Genomic DNA, 16747 nt, shown 5'->3' on the forward strand with positions numbered 1-16747 from the left:
CAGCAATGTACAGAGCAACTGAACAGAACTCTACCCCTGTGCTAACATCCACCGATGTCAGAAGGAGCCATATGGGATAATAAAAAAATAAGTTGCAGATTAGAGACACTTTCAGATATAATAGGATCCAGGACCACACAAATGCAGAAAGCACAAAGTGATGTCAAGGAATTTTCAGCCCAACTGACCAATGGGAGGGAGTCAGACCACATTCACTGGAAAATGAAGTTCTGAAGTCATGAGTGGCCAGCATCCACCCCTATGACTTTGAGCACCAGGAACAAAGGGGAAATGATGGAATTCAGCCATGTCAAAAGAGGCTAACAAAAATTCTAGGAGATCCCAACTACACCAGACCTATAAAAATATCTAAAGAAGACTTTGGAACTAAAGTCTTTGGAACTAAAGAATCCTATCTATGTTTAATGGGATGGAAAAAAGGAAATGAATAAACTTGATGAGAGCCTGATGGAAAAAATAACAAAGCTCATACAAGTAGAAATAAGGGAGCTAAAGTATATAATATGGACAAAGTAAAAATCAAATCAGTGACCTCAAAGATACTGTACACAACTTCTTCAATTAAAAAAGTAATAATAAAGAGATTGAGATAAAAGAAAGAGTATAAGAGATATTGTTGACAATACTAAGAGGAACAACCTCAGAAACATAGAGATCCCAGAAGGAAATGAAAGAAGAAAGTGGAAGATCAGCTGCTTGAATAAACAACTGGTGAGTACTTTCCAATCTGAAGAGGGAGTTTGGTGCACTGATCCATGAGGTGTAAAGGTTGTCAGTCAAAGTAATCCCAAAGATAACACCAACATATATTGTGATCAAAATAGCAATGATCCGAGGCAGAGATGGACTCCTTAAAGAATCAAGAGAGAAACAAAAATCTCATGTACAAAAGAAGAAAAATATGATTCCTTGCATATTTTACTAAGACTCTATTAAACAAAAGACTAGAATGACATATATACAAATATATATATAAATATTAAATAATATAGCATCCAAGAATCCTCTAACCTGTATGATTATCACTCAGAGAGTTAAAAGAAAGACTCAGACATTCTTAAATATCAGCTGATGGCATCTGTACCATTTAAATCAACTCTATTAGGGGTACTGAATAGCATCTATAAAAACTGATTAAATAACATAAGCAATCAAACTACTCATAGATAATGGCAACAAATTCCTTCATATCAATAAATTCTCAATGTCAATGGAATGAACTCTCTCATAAAGGCAAAGGAACCTTGGAATTCAATTAACTAAGGAGGTAAAGGAAAGAAAGAAAACTCCAAAATGCTACTTCAAGAAATAAAAGAGGACACAAGAAAACGGAAACACATCCCCTGCTCATGGATTGGGAGAATTAACATTGCCAAAATGGCAATAGTCCCCAAAGCATTATACAGATTCAATGTCATTCCTGTAAGAGTACCCATGACATTATTCAAAGAAATTAATAAAAACACTCCTGAAATTCATATGGAACAACAAGCCCCCATGAACAGCTAAAGCAATTATTGGGGGGAAGAGATGGGAGGCATCACCTTCTCCAACTTCACAGTGTACTACAAATCTGTAATAACTAAAACAGCATGGTATTGGAACAAAGACATATCCACAGACCAATGGAATAGGGTTGAATATCCTTAAACACACCCTCAAATATATGATTATCTAATACTTGATAAGGGAGCAAAAATATAAAGTAGAGCAAGGAAAGCCTCTTTAACAAATGATGCTGGCAAAACTAGGCAGCTACATGCAAAAAAGATGGCCTCATACCTCTACCTAACACTATGCACAAAAGTCAGATCAAAATGTATTAAAGACCTCAACATCCGACAAGAATTCATGAGGTACATTGAAGAGAAGGTCAGCAAAACCCTCCACGACATTCAAGCTAAAGGTATCTTCAAAGATGAAATGCCACTGGCCAAGCAAGTGCAAACAGAGATAAACAAATGGGACTGGAGCTAGAGCGATAGGACAGCAGGTAGAGCATTTGCCTTGCAAGCAGCCAACCCAGGTTCGATTCCCAGCATCCCATATGGTGCCCCAAGAACCACCATGAGTAATTCCTGAGTGCAGAGCCAGGAATAACCCCTGTGTATCACCGGGTGTATCCCAAAAATCAAAAAACAAAAAACAAACAAAAAACCCAAATGGGACTATCATAAACTAAGAAGCTTCTGCACCTCAAAAGAAACAGTGATCAGTATACAAAGACTGTCTACAGAATGGGAAAGGATATTCACCCAATACCCTTCTGATAAGGGGTTAATATCAAGGATATATAAGGCACTGGATGAACTCTACAAGAAGAAAACATCCAATCCCATCAGAAAATGGGTCAATAAAATGAACAGAAACGTTCTCAAAGAAGAAATCCGAATGGCCAAAAGTCATGTGGGAAAATGCTCTTCATCACTAATCATCAGGGAGATGCAGATCAAAACAACCATGAGATATCTGACACCACAGAGACTGGCACACATCCAAAAGAAAAAAGCAACCAGTGTTGGCATGGATGTGGGGAGAAGGGGACTGTCCTTCAGTTTGTGTGAATGCTGACTGGTCCAGCCTGTTTGGAAAACAATATGGACATTTCTCAAAAAACTAGAAATTGAGCTCCCATTTGACCCAGCAATACCACTTCTGGTAATATATCCCAGAGAAGCAAAAAAATACAGTAGAAATGACATCTGCACTTGTATGTTTATTGCAGCACTATTTATAATAGCCAGAATCTGGACAAAATCCGAGTGCCTGAAAATAGATCATTGGTTAAAGAAACTTTGGTACATCCACACAATGGAATAATATGCAGCTGTTAGAAAAGGTGAAATCATGAAATTTACATATAAGTAGATCGACATGGAGAGTATCATGCTAAGTGAAATGAGTGAGAAAGAGAGGGACAGACATAGAATGACTGCACTCATTTGTGGAATATAAAGGAATATAATGGGAGACTAGCATCCAAGGATAGTACAGATAAGGGCTAGGAGGATCGCTCCATAACATGGAAGCCGGCAGAAAAGGCAGCTGGGATAGAGAAGGGACCACTAAGTAAATGATGCTTGGAGGGATGGGAGATGTGTGTTGAAAGTAGACTATGGACCAAACATGATGGCCACTCGGTGCCTGTATTGCAAACCATAACACTCAAAAGGAGAGAGAGAAAAAGGGAATGCGCCCGCCACAGAGGCAGCGGGGGGTGGGGGTGGCGAAAGGCTTACTGGGAAAATTAGTGGTAGAGAATGGACACTGGTAGAGGGATGGGTACTAGATCATTGTATGACTGCAAGGTAATCACTAAAGTTTCTAAGTCTATAACTGTATCTCCTGGTGACTCATCAAAAAATAATAAATAAAAGCAGGTAAAGGGGAAAATAAAATTTCTCCAAAATATTAAAATAACATAACATTGGTTTTAAAAAGGCAAAGGGTATCTGGATGTACCAGGAAACAATCCAACTTTCTGTTACTCACAAGAGACTTGAACTCTCACATAAAGTTTGGGTTCAGAGTTATTGGTTGGGTAACAATCACATATGCTTTAAAAAAAAGGTAGGTTTTTAAAAAGCAGGGATGGCCATAAGCAGGAATGGTCATACTTATGTAAGACAAACTGTATTCAAGCTAAGAAGTAATGAGATAGGGACTGGAGCGATAGCACAGCAGGTAGGCCTTGCATGCGGCTGACCCAAGTTCAATTCCCAGCATCCCATATGGTCCCCTGAGCACCACAGGAGTGACTCCTGGGTGTAGATCCAGGAGTAACCCCTGAGCATTGCCAGGAGTGACCCAAAATGAAAAAAAGAAGTAATGAGGTAGAGACAAAAACTGTCCAAACTGTCCTCCCGTTGTTCATTGATTTGCTCGAGTGGGCCCAGTAACATCTCCATTGTGAGACTTCTTGTTACTGTGTTTGGCATATTGAATACTCTCAGTAGCTTGCCAGGCTCTCCGAGAGGGGCGGAGGAATCAAACCTGGCTCGGCTAGGCTGGCTGTGCGCAAGGCAAATGCCCTACCGCTGACATTATATATACTGATAGTGAGAATAAAAGGCCTTAATTCTTGTTAACTCTCATTAATATATATGCACCAAATGAAGAGGCAGCAAAATATTTAAGACTACTGTTAATAGATCTGAGGATATACAGAAACACAATAGCAGTGAGTAACTTTAACACTCGCTCTCATCAGTTGGCAGTTCAACCATACATAATATCAATAAGGAAACAAAAGCTCTAAGTAAGAAAAAACTCTAAGTGAAAATCTGGGATTAGCAGACATGTAGAAGACCTTCACTCCCCAAAAAGATGCATATACATTCTCCTTCAGTGCACATGAAATATTATTCAAAAAAGAACTTAGATAAAAGACAAAAGACCTGAGGCACAGTTCAAGTGTCAGTAAAGTCATGAATATATAGGTTATATCAAGTATTTTTCAGACCACAAGGCCATTAAAGTAGAAAGAACATTGGGGAAACTAAGGCACTCAGCTGCAGTCACAGATAGGGATAGAAATCCAGGAAGTCACCCAGGTCACCAAAATCTTGAGCCCGACAATGAGGACCTAAAATCAACACTCACAGAGATTTAGTAAGTGTTTGCCAGTTAAGTCAAGCAATCACTAGATGAGAAACTCAATCAACTCAAATAACTTTGTCAGAAGATGAGAGATTCCATAAAAATGAAAATGAAAGAGATAAAGAACACAGTAGCAGGCCACAGTAACAGAATCTCACAGGGGGAGAACTTAAAGACAAAATACAGGCCGGCATTGATAAAGAAGCCCAGAAGGAAAAGAAACAAAAGAGTGGAAGAAAATGTAAGGTCCTTATGAACAAAGACAAGGAACAGTAATCTCTAAACTATAGGAATACAAGAGGGTGAGGAAAAAGGGAACGGAGAAAACAAGTGATGGGAGATATAATAGCTGAGAACTTTCCCTAATATCTGTAGGGAAAGATACACAGATTCAAGAAGTCTAAAGATTACCAAGCAAAACAGACACAAACAGAAGAACACCAAGACAGATAGTAATCAAAGTGGCAAAAAGTAAAGAGAAATAAACTTCTTAAAGAAGCAAAAGAGAAGAAAAACTTTAAATAGAAGGGAAATAATATAAGAATCACAACAGATCTCCCATGCAAAATGATAGAGGGAAGAAAAGAGTGGAATGACATATTTAAATTACTGAGTGAAAGAAACTTTCAACCTAGAGTCCACTACCCAACAAAGCTCTCATTTAGATGGGGTGGAGGGAGAAAAACATTCTGAGATGAGTAAGAGCTGGCAATATATGTCATAACCAAACCAACCCTGAATGAACTACTGAAATAAAATGTGGGATATATAAATACACAATTATGTGTGTACATATATAAGTCTCACAATGGAGACGTTACTGGGTCCACTCAAGAAAATCGATGAACAATGGGAGGACAGTGCTACATACTTAATGTAATACTATGCAGCTATGAGAAATGATAAAAATTAGCAGTTTGCTGGAACTTGGATGGAACCAGAGGGCATTACATTAAGTGAAATAAGTCAGAGAGAAAAGAACAAATACTGGTTGATCTTACTCATGTATATAGTGAAACACAACAAGGAAATAGACAATGAGGGATGAGGATAAGCAGCCTTTGCAAGCTTGAGAGTATATGGACTAGGGAGAGGAAGGGAAGAAAGAAGAGGTGATAAGAGGTGACATAAGGATAGAGGGCTCATTAACTTTCCCATTATTACAAAAGTCTAGTTTTAGAGCTGAAACTTAATCAAAGTTCTGCCTCAGTCCAAAATTCATTCATTATAATATACATTTATCACATGTATATTACATGTAATATACATATATTGCAGGCAGGTAGGTAAGGAGGACGGGGTTCTAGTAATATTCTCTGGGAAAATAATGTATCTTAAGAAGACACTGACTAGCCCTGAAGTAGCCCAAAGTTATGAAGAGTATATTCCTTTGATATGCAAATTCTCAGCTCTTTGGAGAGAAGAAACTGAAGCATCACCCAGGTGTAGAAATCCAAGGCCCCACCATGAGAGGGGTAAACCAGTCAGAAAAGGAGAAACTACAGGAGAATTTATAAGATTATGAAAAGATCATCAACAGTACAAGGGATGATATGAGAAAACCATCAACATTGCAAGACTTTCCTGTGACAATAACTAATTAACTTTTATTCATGCAGAGAACTGCGGGAGAAACCATTCGGAAGAACTGTATTTAAGCTCCACCTAAAAGTCATTCAGTGCTTGCTCTCTCAAGCTTATGTTCTCCCTTAAACACGTATCTTTTCTTTCTTTTTTCCACTTTGGAGAAATGCATGTTGTCTCTTGAATGTGTATTGTTCTCTTTCTTTCCTTTCACATATTTTATTAATTGAACCACCATGAGATACAGTTAAAAAACTTTCATGTTTGAGTTTCAGTCACACAATGAACAAACACCCAACCCTCCCCAGTGCACATTTTCCACCACCAATATCCTCAGTAAACCACCCTATCCCAGCTCGACCCCTGCATTTATGGCAGTCAATTCCCCCCATACTCTCTCTCTCTACTTTTGGACATTATGGTTTGCAATATAGATACTGAGAGGCTATCATGTTTGTTCCTTTATCAACTTTCAGCACACATCTTCCATCCTAAACGATCCCTCCAACCATCATTGACTTAGTGATTCCTTCTCTATTCCAGCTGCCTTCTCCCCCAGCTCATGAGTCAGGCTTCCAACTATGAAGCAATATTCCTGGCCCTTGTCTCTACCATCCTTGTGTGTCATATTCATATTATGTTATATTATATTTCACAAATGAGTGCAGTATTTATATGCATGTCCCTCTCTTTCTGACTCATTTCACTTAGCATGATACTCTCTGTGACCATCCACTTATAAGCAAATTTCATGACTTCATCTTTCTTAATAGCTGCATAGTATTCCATTGTGTAGATGTACCAAAGATTTTTTAACCAGTAGTCTGTTATTGGGCTTGTTTCCAGATTCTGGCAATTGTGAACAGTGCTGCAATGAACATACGGGTGTAGATGTAATTTCTACTGGGCTTTTTTGCACCCTCAGGATAGATTCCCAGAAGTGGTATTGCGGGGTCATATGGAAACTCAATTTCTATTTTTGAAGGAATTCCCATATTGTTTTCCAAAAAGCCTGGGCCAGTCGGCATTCCCACCAACAGAGTAGGAGAGTTCCTTTCTCCCCACATGCGTGCCAGCTCTGGTTGTTCTTGTTCTTTTTGATGTGTGCCAGCCTCTGTGGTGTGAGATGATAACTCATTGTTGTTTTGATTTGCATCTCCCTGATGATTAGCGATGTAGAGCATTTTTTCATGTGCCTCTTAACCATTTGTATTTCGTTTTTGATGAAGCTTCTGTTCATTTATTCTCCCCATTTTTGATGGGGTTGGAGGTTTTTTTTTCTTGTACAATTCTACTAGTGTCTTGTATATCCTGGATATTAATCCCGTATCAGATGGGCATCGGGTAAATATTCTTTCCCATTCTGTGAGTTCGCTCTGTATTGTGGTCAGTGTTTCTTCTGAGGTGCAGAAGCTTCTTAGTTTAATGTAGTTCCATTTGTTTATGTTTGTTTCCACTTGCTTGGTCAGTGGTGTTTCATCCTTAAAGATGCTTTTAGTTTAAATGTCATGGAGGGTTCTGCCTATATTTTCCTCCATGTACCTTATGGATTCAGGTCTGATATTGAGGTCTTTAATCTACTTTGATATGACTTTTGTGCCTGACATTAGACAGAGATCAGAGTTCTTTTTTTTCATGTAGCTGTCCAGTTTCCTCAGCACTACTTCTTGAAGAGGCTTTCCTTATTCCACTTCACATTTCTTGCTCCTAAGTGATGGTATATTTGAGAGTTTCACATCTTTCTAAGTATATTTCATTCAACGAAAACTATCTTGTTTTTCTATTTCTTCTGCTCCTGTAATTCTTTTATAGCAGGTAAGGCAACCAATCCAAAAATCCTGTGCAGAGGCTAGGACTGATGTTCCTTTCCTGGAAAGAGAAACTCCTTGCTCCAGTATGAGTCTATGGCTCCCCAAGAAATCAGGTGGCAGGGATCATCTCCCACACTGTGCAGATCAAGTGGACCTCAGGCTCAGCTTGATAGATAGCTCCCTCATGGAGCTAGCCCACTGTGAACGCCTGTATCATGGAGGTGTTCATAGAAGACTTTGCCAAACCTTACCCAGTCCAGGCATTTCCCTAGGTGACTAAAATGGGTTAAGCAGAGAGATGGAAGCATTCTTTTCATGGCACAACCTCCCATAATCCTCACTGTACTGAGATACCAGCAATATTCCCAAATGTATAGCTCTGCACTGTCCTCCCGTTGTTCATTGATTTGCTTGAGCAGGCACCAGTAATGTCTCAATTGTGAGACTTTTTACTGTTTTTGGCATATCAAATACATCAGGGGTAGCTTGCCAGGCTCTGCCATGCAGGCGGATACTCTTGGTAGCTTGATGGGTTCTCCGAGAGGGATGGAGGAAATGAACCCAGGTCAGCCGCATGCAAGGCAAATGCCCGACCCACTGTGCTATCTCTTCAGCCCATTTCCAAATATATGAATGGCAAAATTATTTTCAAACAGCTTTTAAGAGAAATCTAACTGATGAGAGCTCTAGGCATACATATATTTGGAGTGGTAGAAGAAATGTAAGTAGAACTTAAACAAAATGGGCAAGCTTTAAACTCTAGGTTAGACAATTGAATGACGTCTTAGGAGACAATGAGCTTCCCAAAAGAAAAATATGGAGATCAAAATTTCAAGGATTTGAAAAAAAAGCTGTGCTTAACTAAATTACTTGATGACAACTGATTTAAGGACAACTGTTAATCCCTTAACAAATTCAGGTATCACTAAATATATGTTTGTCCCAGGTATATTTTCCTAATACTTTAAATTTAATCACACTTTATATAATCTTTTCAGAATTTTTTTATTAAATGCCTAATTCAAAAAAGCACTGTGTCAAATAAGAACCTACTTTCTGCGCTCAAAGTTTCTGACTTATTAGGAAAAGAATAAAAGTGAGGAGAATCATGAAATTGAATCACAACTTGGAGTAAAATGAGAATTGGGCATGAAGTAACCAATGAAGTAACCAATATCAAGGTGACACATTAGAATACAAAAGTTAATAATGTAATGCATGAGGGATACTTTAAAAATCTCATTTTCATTGCTCTATTGTAGCGGTAGTATTTCTAAGCCCGGGAGAGATGAGAATGATAACGCTTAAATCTTACTCATCTATTGTTCACCCATGAACACTAGAGACATTAAGTATTTCCAAAGGTGTACCACGGTAACATCAATATACTTTCCTTGACTTATGATTATCCTACTCACTGTAGAGCATGTCCTTGTAGTCATTTTTCATGTGCTGCTCAACTTCACAAAACCAGCCATCCATTCTGCTACTTATACATAGAGAAAAATAAGTTTATCAACAAATCCTGTGACACAGGTTCCTTCTAATCTTAAAAAAAAAATCAGGGCCTTACAGCATCAAGGCTCACCCTAATTGTGCTCTCTTTCTGCAAGGTAATGGCAGAACTGCAACACAATCAGGGAATTATTTTTCTCTAGATCTGACTTTTAATCACAACATTCTATAATGTAAATAGCAAAAGAGTCCTACATTGACTTAGAGGCCTGAGACTTCTCCTGGTGCCTCTATACTTTCACTGGCTGACCTCTATGAACACCCAAGGGTAAGGAAGAAATGTGCTGAGGCAAAATCCACATTGCTGAGAAAGTATCTAAAGAAAAACACATGTAAAAAACTGTTTTTAGACAAATCCTTTGCTCAAAAAAATTGTGATAGACAAGTTAAGAAAAATTTCTGCTTCTGAAGAGACCAGCCTCTGGAGAAGCTTTCACAGATGATAAAGTTAGCAGTCCCAGTGATTGAAAGGGGGCATTATACTTTAAAATGTAATGCTGTTACGACAGATGTGGTTAGGAGAAAGAAAAAAAGACTACACTGCATATATCTAGAAACCTAAAATAGAATTTAAAATGCCTACTTTGTCATATTTTCATAGGAGTATGTTTATCTGATTTTGGTTAAGCAGGAAAAGATTTGAATTTATAATATCCTCCCTGTCAACAGGTTAAAAAGTGATCAACAGTCAGATGAACTATCATAAACGAATAGGTTTGTTCCATTCAATTATTTATGACCCACTGAAGGTCCCTTTTCCCCATCCAACAGGAAATTGCCTTTCTTAGAAATGAAAAACATCCATCAACCTACACAAAACAAGTTTTATCACACCCATAAAAATCAATCTCTTACCTACCCTCGCCAAAGTTTTACGGGATCGCATCACCCTGTGTAAACAGTGGTGGACTTTTAGAATTTCAAAGATCCTAAAAATGAATCAGAAGGCAAAGGACAAATATGGGATGATCTTACTCATATGTAGCATGACAAATATGTAGAATATAAAGAAACAAAGCAGAGGCATAGGCAACAGCCAATGGAAACAAACCCCAAGATAATGCCACTAAGGCTGCTAAGGTGGGGGCAGGGTGAGAAGGTACTGATAGTGGTGGAGGGATGCTAGTACTCTGGTGATGGGTGTGGTACAGCTGCCTTGTAAGCATAAAGCGATTTTATTAATACAATCATATACCATGATATTGGCTGCATGCAAGGCAACGCAGCCAACATGGCCAACCCAAGTTCGATTCCTCTGCCCCTCTCAGAGAGCCCAGATAGCTACCGAGAGTATCTCACCCGCACGGCAGAGCCTGGCAAGCTACCCGTGCATATTCGATATGCCAAACACAGTAACAAGTGTCACAATGGAGACGTTACTGGGCCCACTCGAGCAAATCATGTACAATGGGAGGACCGTGACCGATACCATGATAGTTCAATAATAAAAATACAGTCTAGAAAGCTTCACAGTTATCCTTTTAACTTATAAGTTACATAAAAAATGAGATACTCATGAAATGCAGGTCCAAATATAGCTTGGTTTTCTTATTCCTTTAAGGAATAATAGGGGATCAAATTAATTTGCCTTCTATTCCTCAAAGTTCTTGGCAGATAACCTTCTGTAATAAAAGACAAATTAACTGGAGAAAAACAATTAGAAGCTTAATAACATGTAGAATTCCTGTATACATGAGAAAGAACAAGAAAATTGAGTAACTCATGAAAATAGTACCAACTACTACCTCAAATATTATCTCCAGTTCAGGACAAAATGAGAAGTTCAGGGGTATGGTCACTTAATCACTTAAGTGATTAAGTGACCATCACTTAATCACTTAACTTCCCGTTAGTCGTCGATTTGCTCGAGCGGGCGCCAGTAACGTCTCCATTTGTCCCTGTCGCGTGCTAGTGTAGCCCAATGGCATCTCTTCGCTCCGGGAACATGGAGGGCCTCAAACCGATCGTTCATGATCTTGACAAAGAAGTCTGACCATCTGGTAGGTGGGCGGCCACGCGGTCTCTTGACATCCCGTGGAATCCAATCAGTAACAGCTCTAGTCCAACGGTCCTCTTTAAATCTCATTACGTGACCAGCCCATCTGATTTTCGACACCTTGGCATATGAGACAGCGTCCCTGATCCTTGATCGTTGACGGATGTCAGAACTCCGGATTCGTTCTCTCATTTGAGTGAAACGTGATATTCCAAGCATAGCTCTTTCTATTCTTCTTTGGGAGACCTGAATGGCGTTCTCATCTTGTTTGCGTAGGGCCCAGGTCTCTGAGGCATATGTTAATGCAGGAAGAACAGTGGAATCAAAGAGATGTGCCCGGAGCCGGAGGTTCTTCGTCCTCTTAGCTATTTCTTCGACGTTCTTGAAGGCGTTCCAAGCCGCTCTCTTCCTCCTGCGCAGCTCGGGTGCCAGGTCATTTCTCATGTTGACCTCTCGACCTAGGTACACATAGCTGTTGCATTCGGAGATGGTCGTTCCATTGAGAGCGAATGGGGCATCAGGAACAAGGCTGTTTCTCATAAACATTGTCTTCGTAAGATTCAGCTGTAGTCCTACCTTTCCACACTCACGGTCAAAGTCGGCCAGCATTTGTGCCGCTTGGCTGATGTTTGGTGTTATTAAAACAATGTCATCAGCAAAGTGGAGGTGGTGTAGTTGCCGACCATCTATCTTCACTCCCATTCCTTCCCATTCCAGTCGTCGCATGATGTTCTCGAGGGTGGCACTGAAGAGTTTTGGTGAAATGGTATCACCCTGCCGCACCCCTCTCTTGACATCAACGATCACTTCTTTGTAGAATGGTGAGATCCTGGTAGTGAATCCGCAATACAGCTCACGGAGGATCCTGATGTATTGGGCTTGAATGCCCTGATTGGCTAGGGCTTCAATGACCGCTTCCGTCTCAACAGAATCAAAGGCCTTCTTTAAATCAATGAACGTTAAGCAGAGCGGCATCTTGAACTCCCGAGAAACCTCAATGAGCTTGGTTACCGTGTGGATATGGTCGATGGTGCTGAATCCTTTGCGGAACCCTGCTTGCTCGCATGGTTGTCCTTCATCTAGTGTTCTGCCAATCCTATTCAGGATGACTCGAGTGAACAGCTTGTAGATGACAGACAATAGGCAGATTGGGCGATAGTTGCCAATGTCATGGATGTCTCCCTTCTTGAACAGTAGTACGGTCCTGCTGGTTTTCCATTGGGACGGAACCTTGCATTCAGACAGGTAGCGAGTGAAGAGCCGAGCCAGTGTATTGATGAGTACTGACGGCAGGTTCTTCAGGTGTTCAGGTCTGACCTTGTCTGGGCTGGGTGCTGTTTGCTTCTTTACCAACGAAATGGCATGTCAGATTTCGGAAGGGAGAACGTTAGGAACGACGTACCCATCCTGTGGAATTTGGTATGTCGGCAAGTGGACATGGCTATCGAAGAGATTTGAGTAGAAGTCATGGATAATCTTCTCCATTGCCGTTCTGGAGGATGTGATGGATCCATCAGGATGTCGGAGGGCAGTCATCTTGGTCTTATAGTTGGCGAAGGACAGGCGGGCGCTACGAATACTTTTCCCGGCTTCTGCCGCATCTACCAGTACTTCTGCTCTTCTCTCTTTGAGGTCTTCCTTGATCGCATCTCTGCACTGCTTTGCAAGCTTGGACGTTAGCTTGCAGTTGCCTGAGGCATGCGCCAAACCACGCTGGCGAATTAGCTCAAGAGTTTTCGAAGATAGGCGACTTTTTGTGGCTATCTCTCTCTTGGCGTTCCTCGCACATTCATGGAGGTGCTGAACCAGTCGATCGTATTCCTCGTCAATGTTGTCAACAATGACATCTTCCCATGTTGCCGCAATAGTACCAAAGAGTTCCCAGTTGGTGGTCATTCTGGGAGTTCTCTTTTTGAACTTTGCAGCCCTTTCTCCCCGCTCTGTGAAGTAGAATTTTGCACGAAGGAGACGGTGGTCCGATCCCGTTCAAAATTTTGGGACAACAGCGACATCAGTCAGGCAAAACCGTCGATTGAATATGATGTGGTCTATTTCGTTGTGGAATCGTCCACCGGGAGACTCCCATGTCCATCGTTTAGATTCTGCCTTCTGGAACTGTGAGTTACCATGAATGGTCTTGGTTGACATGATGAACTCAGACAGTCTCTCACCCTGTTCGTTCCATTCTAGGCCATGGGTCCCGATGTGAAGTTCTTCAGCTGATCTTCTCGGTCCTATCTTGGCATTAAAATCACCCACAATGATCTTGTAGAAGGTGTGGTCTTCTTTATAGAACTTCTCTAGCTCCATGTAGTATGGTAGTTATGGAATTATTAGGAAAATGTATAGTGAAAAAGGATAAAGTTTTTATTCATATTTATGTCCAAGATTTCCTCATTGGTTGGTTTCTAGAGAATTAGTCATCCTCCTCTTCCTGGTGCAAAAAGATAGAGTAAAATATCTTGGGCCAGAGCAATAATACAGTGGGTAGGGTGCTTGACTTGAACACGGCTGACCGAGGTTCAATCACCATGCCCAAAATGGTTCCCTAAGCACCACAAGGATCTATCTGTGAGCACAGGACCAAAGTAAGCCCTTAGTACATGCTAAATGTGGTCAAAGCATACTAATATCCAACAACATAGATATTACGCTGGAAAAGATTAGATGGGACAGAAAAGGTCATTTCTTTAATAATCAAGGGATATGTTCATCAGGAAGAAACCACACTCCTAAACATATACACACCCAATGAAGGGCCAGAAAAATACTTAAAACAACTGGTAATAGACTTCAAGGAGGACACTGGTAGCAACACAATAGTAGTTGGAGACTTCAACACCACCTTATCCCTTCCTGATAGATCAACAAGACTAAAACTCAGCAGGGAAGTACTGGCTCTGAAGGAAGAAATGGAAAAGAGAGGGATAATTGATGTATACAGGGATTTTCATCCCCCCATGAATATACATTCTTTTCCAGTGCACATGGAATATTTCCAAAGATAGTTCACATGCTGTGCCACAAAATGTACCTCAATAAAATCAGGAAGATGGAAATTGTATAAACTATCTTTTCAGACCATGATGCACTACAGAGAGGAGTTAATCACACACAGAAACGAAGAATCAAATCAAACACCTGAAAATTAAACAGCCCAATGTTGAACAATGAGTGGGTCAGAGAAGAAATCAAGGAAGAAGTCAAAAGAGACCTAGAAACAAATGAGAATGAAGTCACGAGCTACTAGAATTTGTGGGACACAGCTAAAGCAGTACTAAGGGGAAATCTTCTAGCTCTGCAAGCGTTTCTCAGGAAGGAAGAAAGGACCCACATAAATAACTTGACTTCACATCTTAAGATCTTAGAAAATGATCAACAAAAGGAGCCCAAACCAGACAAGAGGAAAGAAATAATAAAACTTAGAACAGAAATCAATGAGCTGGATTCCCAAAATGCAATCCAAAAGATCAATTAAACTGTGAGCTAGTTCTTTGAAAAAAATAAACATGATTGATAAACCACTAGCAAGACTCAGAAAGAAAGAGAGAGAGAGAGCCCTAATAAACTGAATCAGAAATGAAAAGGGGGACATCACAACAGAGACTAAAGAAATTCAAAATATCATCAGAGATTACTTTGAAAGTCCACATGAAACAAAATAAGAGAAACTAGAAGAAATGGATAAATTCCTGGATTCCTGTAACCTCCAAGGGTGAACCAAGAATATTTGGTATATCTGAATAGACCTATCATTATCAAGGAAATTGAAAAAGTAATAAAAAATCTTCCCCAAAACTAAATTGCAGATCCAGATGGTTTCACTAGTGAATTCTTTCAAACATTTAAAGAGGACCTATTGTCAGTCCCTTTCAAGCTCTTCCAGAAAATTGAAAAAACAGAAGAACTACCAGTTTCTATGAGGCACATATCACCTTATTACCAAAAGCAGACAGAGACACTGCAAAAAAAGAAAAATCACAGGTTTATATCCATAAAAAACATGGATCCAAGATTCTCAACAATATATTAGCAATTAGAATCCAACAACTCATCAAAAAGATCATACAACATGACAAATTGGGATTCATCCTGGGGATGCGAGAATGGTTTAACAGTTTCAAGACAATCAACATAATCCATCATATCAGTAAAAGATAAAAACCATATGATCATATCAGTAGACACAGAGAAAGAATTTGACAAGATTCAGCACCCATTTATGATGAAAACTCTCAGCAATATGGGAATTGAAGGGTTTTTCCTCAATATAGTCAAAGCCATCTACCACAAGTCCAGGGAAAGCATTATTCTTAATGGGGAAAAACTGAAAGCATTCCCTCTAATATCAGGGATGAGACAAGGATGTCCACTCTCTCCACTTCTATTCAATATAGTACTGGAAGTACTTGCCATAGCAGCTAGGGAAGAAAAAGACATTAAGAGCATCCAGATAGGAAAAAGACATTAAGGGCATCCAGATAGGAAAGGAATAGTGCAATGTCTCACTATTTGCAGATGACATGATACTATACTTAGAGAACCCTAAAGTCTCTACCAAGAAACTCCTAGAAACATTAGACTTTTATAGTAAAGTCTCAGGCTATAAAATCAAAACCCAAAAGTCCATGGTTTTCCTATAAGAAAATGAGAGAGAAAAAAGTGATATGAAAAAAATTCTGTTCACAATCATGCCTCAGAAAATCAAGTACTTTGGAATCAGCTTAAATAAGAAGATAACAGACCGGTACAAAGAAAACTACAAAATGCTACTTCAAGAAATAAAAGAGGACACAAGAAAATGGAAATACATCCCCTGCTCATGGATTGGGAGAATTAACATTGTCAAAATGGCACTACTCCCCAAAGCATTATACAGATTCAATGTGATCCCTATTAGGATATCCATGACATTTTCTTTCTTTTATTCTTTATTATTTTTTATTTTTCATTTTATTTTCATAAGGTTCTTCACATTGATTACATTCAATATATCAACACCAATCCCACCACCATTACACCTTCCTACCACCATTAGTTTGAATTTCCCCACCACCATGCAAACCTGCCTGCCACAGGCAGATTCTATATAATTTATTTTCTATAGCTTATTATGAATATCATGAGAGGTCACTGTCACTGTCACTGTCACTGTCACTGTCCTCCCGTTGTTCATCGATTTGCTCGAGCAGGCCCAGTAATGTCTCCATTGGAGACTTTG

The sequence above is a fragment of the Sorex fumeus genome, unplaced genomic scaffold (assembly GCF_029834395.1).
Source record: "Sorex fumeus unplaced genomic scaffold, SorFum_2.1 ptg000086l, whole genome shotgun sequence".
In the NCBI taxonomy this organism is placed as follows: Eukaryota; Metazoa; Chordata; class Mammalia; order Eulipotyphla; family Soricidae; genus Sorex; species Sorex fumeus.